Source organism: Sus scrofa, chromosome 10 (genome assembly GCF_054392235.1).
Source record: "Sus scrofa isolate SSC_HxYL_T2T_F1_AM1 chromosome 10, Sscrofa_HxYL_maternal_Yorkshire_Landrace_v2.0, whole genome shotgun sequence".
Lineage (NCBI taxonomy): Eukaryota > Metazoa > Chordata > Mammalia > Artiodactyla > Suidae > Sus > Sus scrofa.
In genome coordinates this window covers 22,198,895-22,219,918 of record NC_139392.1, presented here as the reverse complement: position 1 = coordinate 22,219,918, position 21,024 = coordinate 22,198,895, and the positions used below count along the sequence as shown (strand labels likewise).

General features: G+C 49.6%; 1 protein-coding gene and 1 long non-coding RNA gene across 11 annotated transcripts in view; one reads left to right on the top strand and one right to left on the bottom strand.

Annotated features, from left to right (window-relative positions):
- SUSD4 (sushi domain containing 4) overlaps window positions 1-21,024 on the top strand; it is a 169,030-nt gene that overhangs the window by 59,520 nt on the left and 88,486 nt on the right. The window lies entirely within an intron of this gene.
- LOC146398862 (uncharacterized) lies at window positions 9,464-17,003 on the bottom strand. The gene is made up of 2 exons (XR_014817528.1): window positions 16,943-17,003; window positions 9,464-16,492 (listed from the first exon to the last, which is right to left on the bottom strand). It is a non-coding gene; the product is annotated as an uncharacterized LOC146398862 (long non-coding RNA).

Below are 21,024 nucleotides of genomic sequence, written 5' to 3'. Positions count from 1 at the left end.
TGGACCACAAGCCTGGTTTCAGAGCTCAGCGGATGGGGCGCTTGCCTGGCTGCACATGGGAAATGTCCATCTCCATTAACCGGGGCCCCGGGGTCCAGGGACTGCAGATGTGTCTCTGCCTGGTGTGGAAGTGTCGGTCTCGCTGGGATGGAAGATGCTCAGTCCACGTCGATAAGGACAGCGGATTGTCCTCGTAGCCCTTCAAGGGCGGCTTCTCAGGGCTGAGCACTTCTTGAGCAGTTCCATCAGTGTCCTAGGTGCAGACTGGTCCAGCCTTACCTACAAAGAGGTGGGCCAATTTTATCCTGAAGAAATGAAGCCCCAGGAAAGTGCAGTGTCAGCACAGCCCTCCTGTGTGAAGAACGCCAGGCCAGTGGGGTACTTGAACTCTCACCAAATTTCTTTTTTGGTTGCTTGGGACCCATACCTGAGAAGCTGGGTCCCACTTCCACCCTTCCCCCATCCCTTGGCAGCAACGCTTTTCATCCCCAGTGTCTTGCTTATGTCATATACCACGTTGCCCAGAACACATAAAATATGCTCCTCTCTTTGAACTGTGGTAAGAAGAATCTTTGCTGTTCAGTATTAAAACTTGCAAACGCCCCTTTGACCATTTTATTGGGCTGTCAGTCTGTCCACATATGTTCACTGAGTTGACATAGTTCTCAAGGCTAAGCACAGAGAGATTTCCTCCTTTTTTTCCCCCTTTTTACAGCCACACCTGAGGCATATGGAAGTTCCCACGCTGGGGGTCCAATTGGAGCTGCAGCTGCTGGCCTACACCACAGCCACAGCAATGCTAGATCCAAGCCACATCTGCGACCTATACCACAGCTCACAGCAATGCCAGATCCTTGACCCACAGAGAAGGGCCAGGGATGGAACCCGCATCTTCATGGATACTCGTTGGTCCTTAACCTGCTGAGCTACAATGGGAACTCCAGATTTCCCACTTTAAACTGTTCTTGGGAGTCAGGCTGTTTAGTAGAAATCTGAAGTTTTCTTAAAGTGGGGTGTGCGCTTCTGTTCAGTTTTTTTATTTTCTAAAGGTGAGTAACCTGGGGCTTGGAGGTGGTTAAACAGAGTTCGATGTGGAGCCCTGGAGCTAGGCTAGGCTTTCGCTCTTTGTCTTGGTGGAAATAAAGGTGAAGGACTGGCAAGCAGGGTCGGGGAAGACCCGTGAAAAGGGATACCCTCTCTGGCTCCTGTAGGAATCACGCTGGACTCCAGGGCTTGGCAAGGAAACCAGAGCTCATTTGAATCTATCCCTCTTATAACAAAAACTGTGTGTGTGTGTATGTGTGTGTGTGTGTGTATTCACTGTTGAAGTTTTAAAAGGGAATTTGGATAAGCAAAATTAAGAAAACAGATGTCACACTAACCTCCTGTTAAAAATGTGATGTATGTCACTTTTCTGCTTGTACACATACGTTTCCCCACCGAACGGTACTAGAGACATTATTTTGTAACCAGATCTTTCTTTCTTTCTTTCTTTCTTTCTTTCTTTCTTTCTTTCTTTCTTTTTCTTTTCTTTTTTTCTTTCTTTTTTTTGGTCTTTTTAGGGCTGCACCCACATCATATGGAGGTTCCCAGGCTAGGGGTTGAATCAGAACTACAGCCGCTGGCCTATACCACAGCCACAGCAATGTGGGATCTAAGCCACATTTGTGACCCACATCATAGCTCACGGCAGTGCCGTATCCTTAACCCACTGAGAGAGGCCAGGGATTGAACCTGTGTCCTCATGGATGCTAGTCAGATTCGTTTCTGCTGAGCGATGACGGGAACTCCGTAACCAGCTTTTATTACCTGACAGTCTATCCTGGTATCTCTCATACCCTTGAAGTTAATCTTTTATAAGTTTACCTCACTGTATAGTATTCCATTTTAGGTGTGTCATCTGCTTTAACATACAGTGATCAGCAAAACACAGGCAATTTGGCCAGAGACAATGGTCTGATAATTACAAAAATGAATAGAGAATTAGCTGCTGCATAAAATGCCGTGAGGAAAAGTATTTAGTGTTGACAGACTTTTAAGGGAGGAGAGGGGGATCTCCCTTAGTCTGGGTTTGGGGAGTGTTCAAAGAAGGCTTTCCTGGGGGAGTCGCTTTGACCAGAGGTAAAGATGGAATGAGAGGGTTCCTGGTGGAGGGAACAGCCTGTGCAAAGGTCCCGTGTCAGGAGGCAGCATAGAATGTTCCAGAACCTGAAAGAAGGCCAAGGTGGCTGGAGCGAAGAGAGCCTCCTATCTTTGTGGGCCGTTTGCATGTATGGGTGTGACTTGGTTCATGTTCTCTGTCCATGTTTCCCTTGCTGTTGTAATCTTCCTCTCCTTCATTTGTAAAAACCTTTCACATACTCACCCTTTCACACGTAAATGCATTTACTGTTCTTGCAGCTTCCGTGTTGGGATCAATCTATCAACCTAATTTTCTCTATGGTTCCTACCATTTGGTGTTCTGCTTAGAAAGGTCTTTGCTGACACAAGGTTATTGAAATATCCACTTGTAGACCTTATATTTTATTTGTTACATTTCAACTTGCAGTCAATCTGGAAACTCATTTGCATATATTTGGAGAAGTGGGGATATAGTATATTCTCATCCACATGGTGAGCCAGTTGTCCGAGCACTATTTACTGAGCAGATCATCTGTTTCCCATTGTTGTGAAATACCAGCTTCATCATATACTAACATTATTCAGATGTTTGGGTCTGTTTCTGGATCTTCTATTCAAGTCCATTGATTTGGTGTCGCTTCCTGCACCATTACTGGACTGTCTCACTGCTTGTGCTTTTTAAAATCTGACAGAGCACGTCTCTGTTCATTACGCTTCTTTTTCCAAATGTTCTCAGCCAGACCCTTGAAACTACTCTTCTAGATACATTTTAGAATCATTTTGCTAATTTTGTAGATTAATTTGGGGACCAGTGACATCTGTTCGATATCAGCATCCTCAGAAAAATGGCCAGCCTCTCCATTACTGTAAATCTCCCTGTGGGCTCTTGATATCTAAAAACTCCAGTCCTGAAGATGCTGCCTTTTCATCTAGAAAATAGCACCCACTAGAGAACATGACTGAAATGAAAACCTGATGAATAGCAGGACCCTGAGGACCCTCTGGTGGTCTTCCCTGTCCTGTGGGTCCCAGGCCCCCCCGCCTGTCCCCCTGGCCACGGTGCCTCTGTGATGCTGGTCCCCCAGGGCGGACCTCAGCCACTGTTCTGAAGAAGGTGTGTGTTTATCCAGGCTCATTATGCCCGCCATCCTTCTTTCAATGCTTTGCATGTTGCTTCACTTACTCTTTTTTTTTTGTTTGTTACCATTTTGAGTACATTTTATTGGTAAATATTTTGCATATATTTATATAGGCATACATAATACATAATACAATCACTTACTCTTAACATGACCAGCACCTTAGTGATCATGTGTGGTTTTACACTAGAGTCTGAGACCCTGAGAAGGGACAGAATTGGTCCTAGACAGAGAAGGGTAGTGACAGGCATTCAGGGGGCAGGTGGTGTCTGGTGGCAGATGGTTGGAACGGGTTTGAACCCGGGGCTCTCTGAAGACAAAATCCCACCTCTTTTACTCAATCAAGATGTTTGCTCTCGGAGTTCCCGTCGTGGCTCAGCGGTTAACGAACACGACTAGCATCCATGAGGACACAGGTTTGATCCCTGGTCTCGCTCAGCGGGTTAAGGATCTGGCATTGCCCTGAGCTGTGGTGTAGTCGCAGACCCGACTTGGATCCAGTGTTACTGTGGCTCTGGTGTAGTCCAGCAGCTACAGCTTGGATTCAGCCCCTAGCCTGAGAACCTCCATATGCCGTGGGTGCGGCCCTAAAAAGATGCTCCCCTCCTGCAAGCTGAGAGCGGCCTCTGGCTGGTTATTAACTGGGGCGGGGGAGTTACCGTGCTCCGGACGTGGGGGAAGCAGAGTTGGTTGCCCCTTGGTTTATGTCTCTGAAATGAGACCTGGACCTGTGAATCCTCTGCCTCCTCAGGGGATGGGGACCACCAGCCCCTCTGTGCTGGTTGCTGGGCATGGGGGCTGGGTGGGAGCCACCCCTTCCGTTTGCTTCCCACCCGGCGGTCACAGCTGGAATGTGGCTCTGGGCCGGTGGGCGGTATGGGACCCTCTACAGGCTCTGCTCAGCAGCTGCACGTGGAGCCTGGGCTGGCGAGATGCAGGCGCAGCTCTGCTATTTTTAAGCTGTCCGCTACGCTCCAGTGGAGGCTGCCCGCGTCTGATGCTGAATCATGATCCAGCTTGCTAATTGCAGCAGCGCCTATGGCCTGCCAAGTACCCGGCAGACATCTGGCTCTGCCTTGTGAGTTCCAGGGTACAGTGAGGGACAGGTAGAGTGACAAACAACCCCCAGGGCAGGGGTACCCAGCAGGCCCAGTACCACCATGGCTCTTGTAGATACCTTTGGGTCTTAGAAATTTCCAGCGATGACGCGATAACCACCTTTCTTCAAAGAGCACCAGTTCGTTACAGGATCTGCTTCGCAAGGAGGACTGCATATCCAGCATGTATATTTTAGCAATCAAAGCTGGTTCTGTTCCCTCTGGAGAACTGATAGCACCTACTTGCAAATCAGATTAAAAGACCACCTGTCTCACACAGGAGGTTGGACGTATGAGGTCACGTTTGTCTTCTTCATGAAGGCAGTGTTGGCCCGGTGCTGATTATATTTCTGAAACTGTGTAGGTTGAAGAAATGCTCCTGCGGGGAGTTCCTGTTGTGGCACAGCGGAAGTGAATCCGACTAGTATCCATGAGGATGTGTGTTTGATCCCTGGCCTTGCTCAGTGGGTTAAGGCCCCTGTGGTGCCGTGAACTGTGATGTAGGTTGCAGACATGGCTTGGATCTGGGCATTGCTGTGACTGTGGGGAAGGCTGGTGGCTACAGCTCTGAGTCAGCCCCTAGCCTGGGAACCTCCATATTCCGCAGGTGTGGCCCTAAAGAGAAAAAAAGAAAAAAAAAAAAAGAAAGAAAGAAAAAAGAAATGCTTCTGCAGAGAGTTCAGCGGCCTTTGACGTCCCCTCCTATGGGCCTGTGTACATGGGTTCATGCTCCCTAACGCCTTACTAGTTCGCAGGACAGAAAGGGCCCGAGTTTCATCTTCTATGGGAGGAGACCGTGCCCTTTACCTTGGATCTTTGGCTGAAACCTCTGAGACCCAGCCAGTGTCCTCAGGGTCAAAGCAGCTTCAATACTGTGGCCTTTGAAATAGCCCTTTACATTAGCGACGATAAAAGGTTCAAGTGTTGGCAGCCCCTTCCTCACCTTTGCCCCTGCACCTGGCTGCGCGTCCCACCTCTGCTCTGACGCGGTTTTCCATCTCGGCTACCGCACTGCGTGCTCGCCCAGCTCTGCACCCGAGGGAGGCCTCACGGGGTCAGGCCAGTCCTCTGTGTCTGCCCAGGCACCCGGCTGCCCCCTTGGAAGGACTGGAGCCTGAGGCTCTTCAGCTTCCAGGGCCTGAATCCTGGTCAGTCCTGAAAGACAGGACGAAGTGTTGAAGTCTCAGGAAAAGGAGTGGTGGATGCGTGTGTGGCTCCCCAGTCCCCAGACAAACAGGATCTTTAACTTCTTGACCTCGTTCGTTCTTTCTCAGGGTGTTGAGCTGGGTGCTGAGCTTGGTGCTCAAGCTCATGTCACAGCCGGAATGTTCTTCCAGGCTTGGGCAGCATGGTTGTCCTCAGGGACTGTGATCACTGCAGGGGGCTCTGTTACCTGGGGCTCCGTTACCTGCAGCTCTTTCTAGCCCTGTTGGGTAGAGGAAGACCCCTTTGAGGAGATGAAGGACTTCTGTCATTGCTCTGCTGGAGGAAGGTGGCTGTACCAGAGCCCCCAGTCTGGTTCAGCTTCGCCATTTAATGAGTGTCAGCTTCTCTCAAGACTGTGGGAAACTGCCCTGAGCTGTGTGAGGGCAGGAGTGGTGGGCAGGCCTGGGGATCAGCCGGTCCTGGGTGCGAGGTGGACCCAGCCCTGCGTCCTGTGCTTCCTGGGCCCTTAGGTGTACGATTCACAGGGCTTGTCCATTAAGTCCCACAGTCCCATGCCAGATCTGAGGGGGCTTGACGTCCCCCAAGGAAGGTGGCCACAACTGCACTGCATCCCAGGACAAACTGGCCAGTGGGTGAGACCACTTTCTGAGGAGGGGTCCCTCCATTCCATCCTGCCACCGCCTCTCCTGGCTCCTTCTCAGTAGCCAAATAGACCTCATGTCTCCCCTTTCAAAGAGAAACCCTGGAGTTCCTGTTGTGGCTCAGCAGGTTAAAGACATGACTAGTATCCACGAGGGTGCGGGTTTCATCCCTGGCCTCTCTCACTCAGCAGGCTGAGGATCTGGTGTTGCCACAAAGTGCAGCATAGGTCACAGATGCAACTTGGATCTGGTGTGGCTGTGGCTGTGGTGTAGGCTGGCAGCTGTGGCTCTGATTGGACCCCTAGGCTGGGAACCTCCACATGCTGCAGGTATGGCCCTAAAAGGAAAGGGAGAAAAAAAAAAAAAGAGAAATCCTTCCTGGATCCGGGCCCTGCCCTAGTGTTCTCCCCTGCAGCCTCTCTCCCTGAATAACAGTCGCTATTTAAGTCTTTGCTTACTTCCATCTCACTCCTCAGCCCACAACAATATGGTGTCCGCCCCCACCGCCCATGAAATTCCCCCGGTAAATGTCACCGCAGGAAGACATGGGAACACCAGGCCTGTGGCTGGCTGGCCACCATGGAGGCTTGTCTGTTCTCCTATTTCTTGTTTTTTTTTTTTTTTTTTCGCTTTCTAGGGCTGCACCTGCGGCAGATGGAGGTTCCCAAGCTAGAGGTTGAATTAGAGCTGCAGCTGCCTGTCTACACCACAACCACAGCAATGCCAGACCCAAGCCACATCTGCAACCTACACCACAGCTCACAGCAACGCTGGATCTTTAACCCACTGAGTGAGGTCAGGGATGGAACCTGCATCCTCATGGTTACTAGTCGGATTTGTTCCCGCTGAGCCACAACAGGAACTCCCTGTTCTCCTCGTTCTTGCCACCCTCTCCTCCGTGAACATAAGGACACACCCCGTACTCCATCGCCAGCGTTTCTTGGTCCTCTTCTCTCCCCCCGCCCCCGACATGCTGCCCTCCCATGCTCGCTTGTCTACCCTGTGGCTTGATACCATCTAGACCTCGATGTGTTTCCTCCACTCAGATCTCTTTTTTCCTGGACCCGATGGAGAGAGGCCGCTGCCTCCTGGACATTTCTGCTGCGATGTCCCCAAATATGTCAACTCATCTAACGCTGAATTCTTTGCTTCTCTCAAAGTGCTTTTTGCTCCAAGTTCCCTGGCTCGGGGACTGGCATTCTCATCTGCCCGGATCTCTGATCCAGATTGGAGCCCTGGATGACCCCTCCCCGCGAAACCCCCATCTCCCCGAGTTTCTGCCTCCAGGCTGCCTCCCCACTCCCACAGCCCCCAGTCCCACTGTCTCCCTGTTCCTCCTGGGCCACTGGAGAAATTCCGGGAGGGTCTCTGCCTCTAGCACTGCACCTCCCAGGCTCTCCGCCCTTCCTGTCAACACATCTTTGCTTGGATCATTTTCCTGCCCAGGTCCTTCACTAGTCCCCTTCCTGCAGGCGGAGTAACCCAAGCAGCAGACCCAGGGCCACAGGGCACCCTGCAGGCCGCCCCTCCCCCTGGCTCAGTTTTGCTGCCTCCACTCTTTTTTCTGCTGCATCACATGCCGGAAGGGTCCCTGGGTATTTTGTGAAGCCCAGATGGGTCTGATTACAAAGCGGAGGACACAGACATGCCTCTGGGAACACTGGCTCCCAGCCTTCACCCCTCTGCATCCCTCTTCTTCTTTTCAACCTGGAACTTTATGTCCTGGAAGAGAGGGACCGCCTGTATTTGGCAGTAGTGACTTCGTTTCTCCCCTTGTTGTTCAAGGACGCCTGTGTGTGCAAATATCAGCCTTTTCACCACCTTGTATTTCCAGTCAGACAAAGACATCTGGATTTTTACACTCGTCTGTGGGTTTGTCCTGGATAAGTGTGCTCTTTCTAGCCACCCTTTGAAAGAAATGAAAACATGGTGCAAGCCTCCCCTTGTAGCCGGGGGACCTTGGGTGGAACAGATGGAGCCCTGCTTGGGTAAGAGGCGCAGCCCAGGGGGCCCGGTGGCCCCAGCCAGGCAGGCGCTCCGAGGGGCCCCTGGGATCTTTCCGCAGGAATCTGATGCGCTTTGGCCTCATTTTCTCACTCTGAGCCTCCTTTGTTTCTGCCTCTGTTGAGGCTTAAAACAATAGCTCTGCCTCTTGAGCACAATGGCAGCCCTGATCGGTGGCTCTGTAAACAGATCATGTAGCAGGTAACCACACGGCTGACACAGGTGCAGGAGGGCCGTGTCTCCTGCCAGTTTTGTGCTCGGCTCACAGCCTCGAGCACGTGGCGCTGGGCTTTCGGGCTGCAGTGTCCTAATTGCCACCTTCTGAGCAGATGGCAGGCCCTGGTGGTGTGAAGGTTGCCGGAGAGCTGCCGTGATTCACACCCGGTGGCAGCGAGAGAACCCATTTCCTCCCACCCCCCCTTGTCGGGAGCTCATTATCCAATCCTTCTCTTTGTCCCTCACACCTCCCGCTAAAATTAGCCATTTAAGGTCTCATCCGCCCAGCACAGCCCATGTGGAGGCTCCAGGAAGGGTTATCTGAGCATTGGCGAACCTTCTGCAGAGACGTGAGCTCCAAGGCACAATGGTGACAGGGGTAGGTCCAGCCTGTGCTCATGGAGTGTGCAGTCCCGATGAAGATGGCCAGTCAAACAGCCGTGAGGTGGGAAGAGTGCTCTTAAGAGGGTACCCTGGCTGTCGGGTGGAGAATATGGTGGGAGCAGGGCTGGAGGAGCAGGGCCAGCTTGGGGGCTGGGGGCCTGTCTTACTTAGTCCACCAGTAATAGTCCCTTACCTGTGACTCTCTCATCAGGTACCAGGCTCTTCAGGGAATGTTTCTGGGCCATGCAAGGTGGGCTCAAGTCACAAGTTGTAGGCACAGTAAGTGACACCTTCACCAAACACTCTCTGAACACCTCCCATGTGTCACATACTGGGCTAGGCGTTGGTAGGATAGCTAGATTTGGAGTCAGAAGAGCTGGGGTCCACGTGCACCTGAAACAGTAGCTGGGTGAATTTTGTTAAGTCCTTACATAAAAATACATCTGTATCTGTAAAAAGAGGATAATGAAGTAATGCAAGTGAAAGTCTGAAGTTAAAAGGTTACGGATAAATGCAGCAGTCGTGGCTGTTATCATTATCATGTTAGTTTCCAGCCTGGGCGAGACAGTTAGAGCTGAACCTCCTAAGAGTTAAGGCCAGCTCTTTTTTTTTTTTTCTTGTGGGCAAGACAGTTAGAGCTGAACCTCCTAAGAGTTAAGGCCAGCTCTTTTTTTTTTTTTTTTTTTTTTTTTTAAATAGGACCACTTTGGCAGACTCATTTCTATGCAGACACTGCTATGCTTTTTGTGATGATTCTCATCAAATGCTAATGCATTGAGGAGATTCCATCTTTTCCTTTCGTGAAAGCAGGTTTGCCTTCAGGAATCGAAAGTATCATTCTTATAAAACCATTTCTAATAGAACATTTTATAAAGTCAGACTAAAGCTCTCCATTACAATCAAGATGCTGTTGCATAAATGATGCAGATTTATACAAGTCCAAAAGTCTGTGGGCCACAGGCCTCACCTCTGAGGCAGGTAAGAGGCAGGCAGGAGTTTTAGGAAGCATGCAAACTGTGACCTCTGGGCAGAGGCTCAACCTAGGAGAGAGTGGTCCCTGCACGGCCCCTCCCAGACCTGAGTCCTTCCCGCTTGGAGGCGGCCACCATCAATACTTCTCACTGCTCTTGAGGTTACTTCATGTTTCCAAGTCATTTGCTTATATTGACATTACCTTTTGACTCCATATGGGGGAATTTCCTTTCCCAATTCCCATTCCTTCTTCTCTCAAGACAGTTGTCTCCTAATTTTTGTTTAAATCCAGTCATTGTTTACATTCTATTGACTAGGTAAGTGTTGGTCCCTACTGAGCCCAAAAGTATACTAAGTATACATTTTCTTTTATTTTTCCTGGTAACCTTTTGGTTTTCCGGGAGTTGACCATCACTTGGTTGTTTTTTGTTTTGCAGCATTTTCTGGGTCTCCATAATTAATTCTTCCCTGAATGTCTAAAAGAACCCTAAATCTTTCTTAATACTATTTTCTATATGGTTCAATGAAAGCAGTAGTCTATCAATCCCATTTTTCTCTGGAAACCTTCCTGGGAGCCCTCCCCCCACCATCCCAGTTTGGGCTTCCTGTTCTCCCATCCTCTGCTCACTTATCTTGTGGTTGGTCTGCCCTCCAGTGTTACATTCCCTGTTTTCCATCTTCCCTTTTCATGGATGACTCTCTGATTTCCAGAGTAGCTTCCTGAGTAAGGGGGTTCAAGAGGTAAATATTTTTAAATTTGACGGAAAGTATTTTTTTTCCCTATGCTTACATTTGACCACTAACTTGGTGAAGCATAGAATTTGAAGGAATCGATCCAGTCTTCTGGCTTCCAATATTTCTGATGAGAAGTGTGACATTGTTCTGATTCTCAGTCTATGGTTTGTTTGTTTGTTTGTTTGTTTGTTTTTGTCTTTTTACCATTTCTTGGGCTGCTCCCACGGCATATGGAGGCTCCCAGGCTAGGGGTCCAATCAGAGCTGTAGGTGCCGGCCTATGCGCCTATGCCAGAGCTACAGCAGCGCGGGATCCAAGCCGTGTCTGCAACCTACACCACAGCTCACAGCAACGCCGAATCCTTAACCCACTGAGCAAGGGCAGGGATCGAACCTGCAACCTCATGGTTCCTACTCAGATTAGTTAACCACTGAGCCATGATGGGAACTCCTGATTCTCAGTCTTTGATGTGGACCTGTCCACCCTGCCAGAAGCATAGGATCTTCTCTTTAGCTGTAGTTTCCTGAAATTTCCCAGTAATGTACACAGTCTTGGGAGGTCTATTCTTTTATTGTGGTCTTGTCCATTTGGAGACTCATGCTTTTTATTTCTGGGAAATTTTCTTTTATTACTGCCTTATTTTTCCTCTTCATTTTCTGTCTTCTTTCTGGCTTTCTTATAACCCCTAGATTGGTCCTTAAACATTGTTACCTTTCTCTTCAATTTTCCACCTCTTTGCCTTTTTGTTCTCTTTCCTGAAATACTTCCCTTTCAGATATTTAGTCAAAAATTTTCAGCTACCATATTTTAATCACTAAGAACTCTGTCTTTTTCTCTAACATTGCTGCAAGCTGTGGTGTAGGTCAAAGATGCAGCTCAGATCCAGCGTTGCTGTGGCTCTGATGTAGGCCAGCAGCTGTAGTTCTGACTCGACCTCTAGCCTGGGAACTTCTATATACTGCAGGTGTGGCCCTAAAAAGCAAAATATACAAACAAATAAATAAAAATAAAATAGTATTCTGTTCATGAATCATGGATACCTTATCTTCTCTTATATCTTTGAGGCGTTTTTCTTTCTGCCTTGTTTCCTATTTCTTCATGCATTTTAAATTGCTATTAAAGTGGAGACTTCCGTGACCATTCATAATTAAGATCGAGACATGCAGGGAACGTCTGTGTGCATAGGTGGGGCTTGTCATTTCCCGAGCATCCCTGGATACTGATTGGGCTGCAGTTCAGCCATGTCACTGAGGCAGGTGGGGAAGTGGTCCCCAGCTCTCCACATCCTTAGCATCCGTGGGTGTTTTCTTTGAAGCTGTTCATCTTCCCCCCGAGGTAGAGGAGATTCACCTGGATGCCACCTTTCCTGGAGAGCGTGGAAGGGCTGTGAGAAGGGGGGGTTGGTCTAGATCTGCACTTTCGCTGGAGCCCCCGTTTTGTGTATGCCCCTTTCCTCCAGTCCCTGCTGTGCCTGGTGTGCCCGAATCTCCAAGTCTGGGGCTGCCGGAGAATGGCCCTCGCCTCTCCTGCCGTGGTGGTGGAGGGTTGGTCACCTGGAGGCCCCAGCCAGGAGAGGGGCCCTGGGTCTCACTGCCTCTCGCTTCAGAACCTGGGGGCTCCAGGCTCCCAGCCTTTCAGGGGTTCATGGATCTTACTTAACTCTTACTTAACTCTTCACACCTCTGCTCACTTCCTTATCCACTTCCCAAAGTGACCCAGTGCCACATATATATATATATGTATTCTTTTCTCACACTATCCTCCGTCTTGTTCCATCGCAAGTGACTAGATACAGTTCCCAGTGCTGTACAGCAGGATCTCATTGCTCATCCACTCTAAATGCAATAGTTTGCATCTATGAACCCCAGATTCCCTGTCCATCCCACTCCTTCCCCCTCCCCCAGGCCACCACAGGTCTGTTCTCCAAGTCCATGATTTTCTTTTCTGTGGAAAGGTTCATTGGTGCCGTATATTAGATTCCAGAGATAAGTGGTGTTTGTCCTTCTCTTTCTAAGTTATTCCACTCAGTACGAGAGTCTCTAGTTCCATCCACATTGCTGCCACTTCCCATTTTCTTAAAACCTAGGGGCATGTTCTGCCTCGTTGCATCTCCCATTCTCTGTGGCGTTGGAGGTGTTCACCTCTGCTTCATCCTTTATTTTCACTTCAGTGGCGTTTGGGGGAGGAGAAGGATTACCTATGTGTGACATGGCCAAGATCAGCCCTAACTTCATTTTAATTTTTTGAATTGAGTGCATGATAGGCCCAGACCCTCTTCTCAGTGGCCTGTGTGTACCGTCTCGCTGAACCCTCATGCGTGCTCTGGAAGGAGGCGCTGGCATTCCAGGGTACAGCCGTGGAGATGGTGGCAGGGAGGGGTGGAGCCATTGCCTTGGGAGTGAGTGGGGGGTTCTAAGTGCACTCCAGCCGGGTCCAAGCTTTAACTGCTGCATCTCAGGAAGGGGGGCTTGCACCTGCTTGCCCCAGATGGTGATCTGGGCGAGGTGAACCGCTGGGGCGGTGTCCACCCGGAGGCCCAGGAGCACGTGGCCAAGGACAATCACTGGAGGAGGAATGCAGTGGAAGACGGTCCTGAGAGGCATTGCTGGAATGGTCCCCACCCTCCCCAGTGCCCCGTTAGCCAGCGGGAGCCACAAAGGACGGGGCAGGAGAGGGAGGGATCCAGCTTCAGGCCACCAGTCGCAGAGGATGTTCTGTTTCCCTGTGGCCTGAAAAAGGAGAGGCCTATCTGTGGAGGCTCCTGTGAACCCACAGCAACTTCCAGTCACTGAGAATTGCAGAAAAACTCCCTCCAGTGTGGTCGGGCCATGTCTCAGTGCCCAGGATGTGTATTTTAAAGTCTTGAATCCAAATCACAGCCTTAACAATAATGACCTCTGTTGAAATGAGCAGATCCTAAGAAACATTATATTTCTCAGTGCGATGAGCTTGCAAGGCTGGTGGTGTTGGGTAATGCAGAGTGCCTGAAAATTGTTGGAGATACCAGCAGCAGTAAATATCCAGTTTTTGCAAGAGAGCTCCCCGAAGTCTTTTAATCCCTTTGATGCTTGTTGGAATTCAGGTACCATGTCTGAATAGATAATGTCATTTACACACATCCTATAATATTTTCTGTGGATCTGTGTGTATGTGGTCATGTATAAAACAAGTTGCTTTGAGGTGGCCTCATCACGCTTCCTAATGACACTCTCCGAATACTTTATGAACCACATCTTATGTGTTTTACGGCTGCATATAGCATCCCCGACATACCACCTGATGACATACAGCCCTGACAGCTGCTTCACTTAGTCACTGGCATTTGACCAAGAGGACTACTATTCAGAAGCTAGAGAACAGGCGGACATGTGCCACACAGGTGCCTCTGCCCTGGTGACTTGGCTTTGTCTGCGAGGGTTCCAGGCAGCCATGTAGAACCTCCACACTGGGGTTTTATGGTATTTTATTTAATTAATTTATTTTATTTTTTAGGGACTGTAAGAGTCTTTTTAGGGCCTCACCTGCGGCATATAGAGGTTCCCAGGTTAGGGATCAGATCAGAGTTGTAGCTGCCACAGCCACAGCAATGCTGGAGGAGCCAGATCCATGCCCTACACTGCAGCTCCTGGCAATGCTAGATCCTTAAACCCACTGAATGAGGCCAGAGATTGAACCCTCATCTTCATGGATGCTAGTCAGGTTTGTTACCCCCTGAGCCACAATGGCAACTCCTGCCCTGGGATTTTCTGAAGCTGAATGTAGGTGGCAGGTCGGCATGTGGGGGGATGGGGACTGGAATTGCCCGGTGTCCCTTCCAGGTTTATGAAGGACTTGTGGCCTCATCTGTTAGCAGTTATCCTCTTGTTCCTTCCACTTTTGTTTTCAGTACCTCGTGGAGGTTTGGTCATTGCCTTCTGTGGGTTTGGGGGCATTTCTTGGTGAGTACCAGGAGTGCCTGCACGAGCAGAAGGCTTGGACGCAGCCTTTCTGGCCTGGCTGAAAAAGGCACACAAAGCCGTGACTCGAGACCCTGCACAGTGCGAGAGCTGGTCAGGGTGGCCGCTGTTGGAGGTCTCAGGCCCCAAGGACGTCATTTCTGCCTCGTGCAGGTCGTAACCAAGGGCCTTGAATAAACCAAGCGCTTTCCAGGAGCCCGGGTGGGATGTTGTGATTTCCGGGCCAGGCTTGTGTTTGCTTTTCCCAGGCCCTTTTAGTGGTGCTCAGCCCAGACCACGTGGGGACTCGGGTTCAGCTGTGTGGTTGCTGGAAATGACAGCGCTTTGTTGGCACACAAGGTTTCACAGCTGGCTTGGAGTGAGAGGACTAAATGTTCGAGAAAAGCTTGCGTGTGGGACTCAGCGGCCCAGAGCATCAGTTCCATGCTAAGGAACGGGTCTCTCTTGGATGCTGGAATTCAAACCCTAAAGCACCACCAAATCTGAGGCGCTGCTATTATGACTCTTGATTATTGGCAGCACCACTCCCCGCAGTTATAGCTGCCAACCTCAGCAGAGAATATAGAGTCTGATAAAATGCAAAGTACAATCACAGGAACTTCATAGGGGACCTTCGCATGGCTCATTAAAGGACTTGGTGGCCCTGTCACTGCCCTGCCACGGGACAGTCACACGGGCGGCACTCCTCCAGCAGTGATTTGATGATGGGGGGAGGGGCTCAGCAGAACTAGCCTGTGGGTTCAGGCTTTCTTCCTGGAACACAGATCCCAAATCAGCATTTGGTGGCACTCCTCATTCCGCTCTCTTCTCCCTGCTATCCTGTCCTCTTTTATGTCCGGTAGATAAATACTTCTGTGTCAAGGAGGTTCAAGCTGGCTCCACGCGGCTCTTCTCCCAAAGGACTCCCCTGTTTTTACATAAAACCCACCAGCTATGGTGACTAGTGCCACGAGACTAAAAGCTGCCATCCACTGTGCCTACGATCTGTTTACTTGAATTTGTCTCCACTGTACTTGAACTCTGTGGCTCCTGTTGCCTGGGGTGCTAACTGTACATTAGCTGCGTGAGGCTGCAGACATGCAGTTTTATTTCTATTAATGCCAGGAGAGAGAGAAAGTGAAAAGCAGTAACTAAGACAAATGGCATGGCTCTTGGCAGATATTCCTTTGGCTGTCAACTAACCTATTTTATTTTTCTTAGTATGGATCTGATTTTTTTTTTCCTTTGTTGTTTTCTACATCTCCTTGCTTAAGACTTAAAATGTGATGAAAAAAGGCAGTGAGAGTCCTAGGGAAAGCATGAAGATATTTCAGGAGAACTGGGAAGGCATGGTAAGCAGGTGAGAGAAGGAAGGCCTGGGGAATTTTCCAAACAGAAAACTTTTATTTCTTAAATATGAAGTGAGAACAGTGATATGTGGATTGTGGTTTAGTCAGAAATCTAGCCCTTCAAGTTCTGGACCTTTTATGGCTTTCCCTTGCTACAGCATGCCAGTGTGCTTTTAATTTAGTGGTGGCAGCAGAGAAATTGCAAAACCTCCCCAACTGAGAACGTGCCTAGGAATCCGATGAGTGTGATAATGAGAATGAATGTGAGTTGCTTTTTCAAAGAAATACAGAAAGAGAGGAAGTTGTACCCCAAAGAAGGGTCTCCCCTTTCTCCTCCTTCCATCTTCTGTCATCCACCCATCTGTCTACTCACCTGTCCATCCTCCTATCTGTCCATCTGCCCATCTACCCACCCATCCATCCATCTGCTCAGCCTTCTATCTGCCCATCCATCCAAAGGACTCAGGGACTTTTCAAGAACAGAACAGGTGGAGTCTCTCTTCAGAGCAATTCAGACAACTCTGTGAGTATTGGGTGGCCAGGGTAGGAAGGGGGCCGGTACAGATTTCAGTCCTGGCTCTGCCACCTACCCTGAGGCCATCAGCAAGTCACTTTACATCTCAGAGCCCTGTTTCCTTATCCCTGAAATAAAGGCTGTAGGGGCACAGTAGGAAGGACTAAAACATGAAGAGTCTAATAAATGTGAGGGTTTCTTTTTTTTTGCTTTTTAGGCTGCATGTGTGACATATGGAGGTTCCCAGGCTAGGGGTCAAATCAGAGCTATAGCTCCCGGCCTACACCACAGCCACAGCAACGTCTGCAACCTACACCACAGCTCACTGCAATGCCAGATCCTTAACCCACTGAGCGAGGCCAGGGATCGAACCTGCATCCATGTGGATACCAGTTGGATTCATTTCCACTGTGACACAACAGGAACTCCAATGTGAGATCTTTTAAGAACAGGCATACTTGGGAGTTCCCGTCATGGCTCAGTGGTTAACAAATCCGACTAGGAACCATGAGGTTGTGGGTTCGATCCCTGACCTTGCTTAGTGGGTTAAGGATCCGGCATTGCCGTGAGCTGTGGTGTAGGTTGCAGACGAGGCTCAGATCTGGCATTGCTGTGGCTCTGGCATAAGCTGGCAGCAACAGCTCCGACTGGACCCCTAGCCTGGGAACCTCCATATGCCGCAGAATTGGCCCAAGAAATGGCAAAAAGACAAAAAAAAAAAAAAAAAAAGAACAGGCATACTTGGACGTTGGGACACCATGATTGCCGTGTCTAGTAGCAGAAGTGAAAATTGTCAATTTTTTTAAAAAATCCTTTTTTTCAGACAATGCTAATTACCCCTGACACGTGACATGACCCCTATAGCATTCCGTCTCCATCCAGTCTTGAATGCGGAGGGAAAAGTTACCTTCGTGGATAAAAATCTTTGAAGGCTATTCTTGAGAACGCTCTTCTCTTTGCTACACACTTGCCTGTGGAAGAGAGCAAAGTAAGAAACTTCCCCTCCAGAAGACAGATTGTCAGCAAACTGGTGCTTTCTAAATGCACACAGGGTTTGACCAAGGAGTCTTGGCATGTGCACGCAGCATCTGATTGGATGGCAGAGCCCGGTGCCAGCTCCCTGTGATGGGTTTGTACAGGTGGCCCCATCCTGCCTCATCCTGTCTGCCTCTTTCGAAGCACGTGGAGCCTCCCTGTGGGCGAGCAGCCCCTCTCTGCTCCTCTGGGAGTTAGAGGAACAGGGAGGAAGCAGAGTGTGGGAGCTGCTTCCGAGGAGCTCAGCAACCTCGTGGCCCCGAGCAGGGTGGGGTTACAGTCACGCTTTAACCGTAGACTAGAAATGTCATTTTCTCTTATTCTCCCTGCTGAATGGGTGAACTCACAGGACGAGTTCAGCGTGGTTTATGGGAAACTGTGCACATGGTGGAAGCTTGGTATGAATTAGGAATTATCTTTCCTTTGAATTCTGTAGAACTTTCATAGCCTTCAAACGTAATCCTCCCTGACGGCCTCAGTATATTCCTGTTAGGGTCTTGACTTTGCTGGTATTTTTCTTATGGCTAAATTCAATACAATGGTGGTATTATTGAGGAATTTTTTCTTTTTTAAATTTGCTTGTTGATTTTTTTAATAGGTAATGATCTCAGTTTCTGTTGTGGCTCAGGGGAAATGAACCCAACTGGTATCCATGAGGAAGTAAGTGGGTTTGATCCCTGGCCTCGCTCAGTGGGTTAAGGATCTGGCGTTGCCATGAGCTGTGGTGTAGGTCACAGACAAGGCTTGGATCTGGTGTTCCTGTGGCTGTGGTGTAGCCCGCCAGCTGCAGCTCTGATTCTATCCTTAGCCTGGGAACCTCTATATGCTGCAGGTACAGCCCTAAAAAAAATAAAAATTAAAAATAAAATAATAAAGATCTCATCATGGGGGAGTTATCTTGCCTTTTGAGGCATCCAGGGGAGCCGGGATCCTGATGTCAAGCCGCAGAAGGAGAGCGAGCTGTAATTCCAGTCCTGGTTGGGGACGACCTAGGTACAGGATTCAGATTTCTGATGTCTCTGTTGCTCTCCCCTTTGGCAACGTGCGTGTGTGGCAGTGCGTGTCATAGAGACACACAGGAAAGAACCAGGGACTGGAGCGCAGTGTGTTGATTGTGGGTGCAGTTTGGCAAAGCCCCAGGACTCTGCCTCATCACTTGTTTTTCCTGGAGATGGGGCTCAATCCGTGTCCTCCCCAGGGCTGCCCTGGTGTCAGGCGCAGGTAGAAGAAGCAGGCAGCTCTCGTGGTGCTGTGGAGGGCGGGCTGGCTTGGCACGCCTCTCCCCGGTATCCTGGCTCTGGGCACTGGGCCCTGCTGCTGGCTCTGAAAGCCGAGTGACGCCTGGTTGTCCATCATGCCTCGGCCTGGGTGGTCCACCTTGCAGTTCAGGTATGAAGCCCCCTTTCTTCTCCCCACAGCAGCCTCCCGGGACATCTGCTTGTTCTCGATTTTCAGCTACCTTCTTGGTTCCTGCCAGGTCCCTTATGTCCCCGGGAAGCCCTGCAGGGGCTCTCCCAGTTGATCAGAACCCTGCGTTCCCTTTCTCTGTGGTTGCCTCCTGTTGATGCTAAGGCATCCACAAGGGGGTCTCTGCCAGTCTCCGAAGGATGCAGGTAATAGGTGCCCTCAGTTTTTACTGCTTCCCTTAGCCTCCCTCCTCTCCCCCCTCCCCTCCCCCCTTCTCCCGCGTGGAGAGGAGCAGAACCCCCTGCTACCCGTACCCGCCCCCTTCCCCCCCGAAGGTGGCAGGGCTTCTCTCCACTGACTGCTCTCTGCCGGGTGGCAGGTAGCAGCCCGTCTTCAAGCCTCCACCTTCCTCCCCCCACCAGCCGTCCTGCTGCTCTGCTCCCCTTCTCTGGGCAAAGACTTAGCTGTAATTGGGTGAGGGCTGCAGGGAATGTGATTATAAGGGGATGAAAAATACATCAGTTTAATATTTTTAATATACCATTCCTGTTGCACAGAAATAAATAAAACATGGTCTGGGTCCATGAAAGCTCACTTTAGTCAAGGAGATAGATTGATAACCTATAATTTCAAGATAATGTGATAAACACACAGCTCTCATCACAGTCCTCCACTCCCCACCTCACACGCACACACACACACATGCGTGTGCACACAGCCAAGGCCCCCTGCCCTTCTAATCACTCCCATTACGGCTTTTTCCAGCTTTTATCTTGTGTCACAGTGGTGTAAGATTTTAGCTTGGAGGGAAGGGCACCCCATCATCTGTTTGTAGCACTTGGCACAATGTCCTAGGTTTATTAATGTAAGAAAACAATGTGGGAGTTCCTGTTGTGGCTCAGCAGGTTAAGAACCCAACTAGTATCCATGAGGACACGGGTTTGAACCCTGGCCTTGCTCAGTGCGTTAAGGAGCCGGCATTGCTGTGAGCTGTGGTGTAGGTCACATGTGGCTGGCCCCTGGTGTTGCTGTGGCTGTGGTGTAGGCTGATGGCTACAGTGTGGGCCAGTGGCTACAGCTCCAATTCGACCCCTAGCCTGGGAACCTCCATATGCTGCGGGTGCAGGCCCCCCTACCCCCCCCCAAAAAAAAAGAAAGGAAAAAAAAGCCAATGTGTTAAGCCCTTTTGTGTACCAAGCTCTGTACTTGAGGCTGAGATTACAAAGATAAAAGAACAGTGAACTCTTAGAAACTCATAGTCTAGATCAAGGTTCTCAGTAGAAATCAAGGGATCTGTGAGTTTTGGAAAAAGAAATCGCTTTGATTTTTCCTAATCTCTAAGTGACGTGTAGCATTTTTTTACTCATAAAAGAGGAGGATTGACTGAAGTGTTATCATCCGTCCCTGTGACTTTATCACCAGGAGAAATGACAGCTATTTCATATTACTTACAGTTGTAAGTACCTCAAGATATCATTTATATTCATTACTCCTTCAAAATCAGGGTAATTATAAGGCCCAGCAGTAAATCTTGTTATTTAGTGTTTTAATAAAGCAGCACATAGATGATCGCATCACAGATCTGTTTTTGAGAAACATTTTGAGAACTGTCTTTGAGTAAGATCGGTTTCCTTTAGCGTCCTCTGTATTTTATTTTATGCACTTAAAACATTGCATTGAGAAGGGGTCCCTGGCCTTCCCCAGGTTGCCAGAGGGACAAATACGTGATTGAGTTGGATCAAAAACCACTTGACTAGGAGTTCCCGTCGTGGCGCAGTGGTTAACGAATCCGACTAGGAACCATGAGGTCGCCGGTTCGGTCCCTGGCCTTGCTCAGTGGGTTAACGATCCGGCATTGCCGTGAGCTGTGGTGTAGGTTGCAGACGCGGCTCGGATCCCGCGTTGCTGTGGCTCTGGCGTAGGCCGGTGGCTACAGCTCCGATTCAACCCCTAGCCTGGGAACCTCCATATGCTGCGGGATCGGCCCAAGAAATAGCAACAACAACAACAACAACAACAAAAGACAAGAGACAAAAAAACAAACAAACAAAAAAAACCACTTGACTAAATAATTATAGCAACATGGGACGTGCTGGGCCAGTCGTGTGCACACCCCTCGGGAAATGTAGAGGAAGAATGGAAGAAACCTCGTGGAGACGTCAGGCATCTTCCTAGGAGAGATGAAGGCTATGTGACACTGATGGTAATAAGAGCCGTCGTGTACTGATTGCTTACCAGGCTCCAGGTTGTTCTGAGGGCTCCAGATAGCGTACCTCCTTTAAGCCCCCTAACAGCTCTGGGAGGTGAG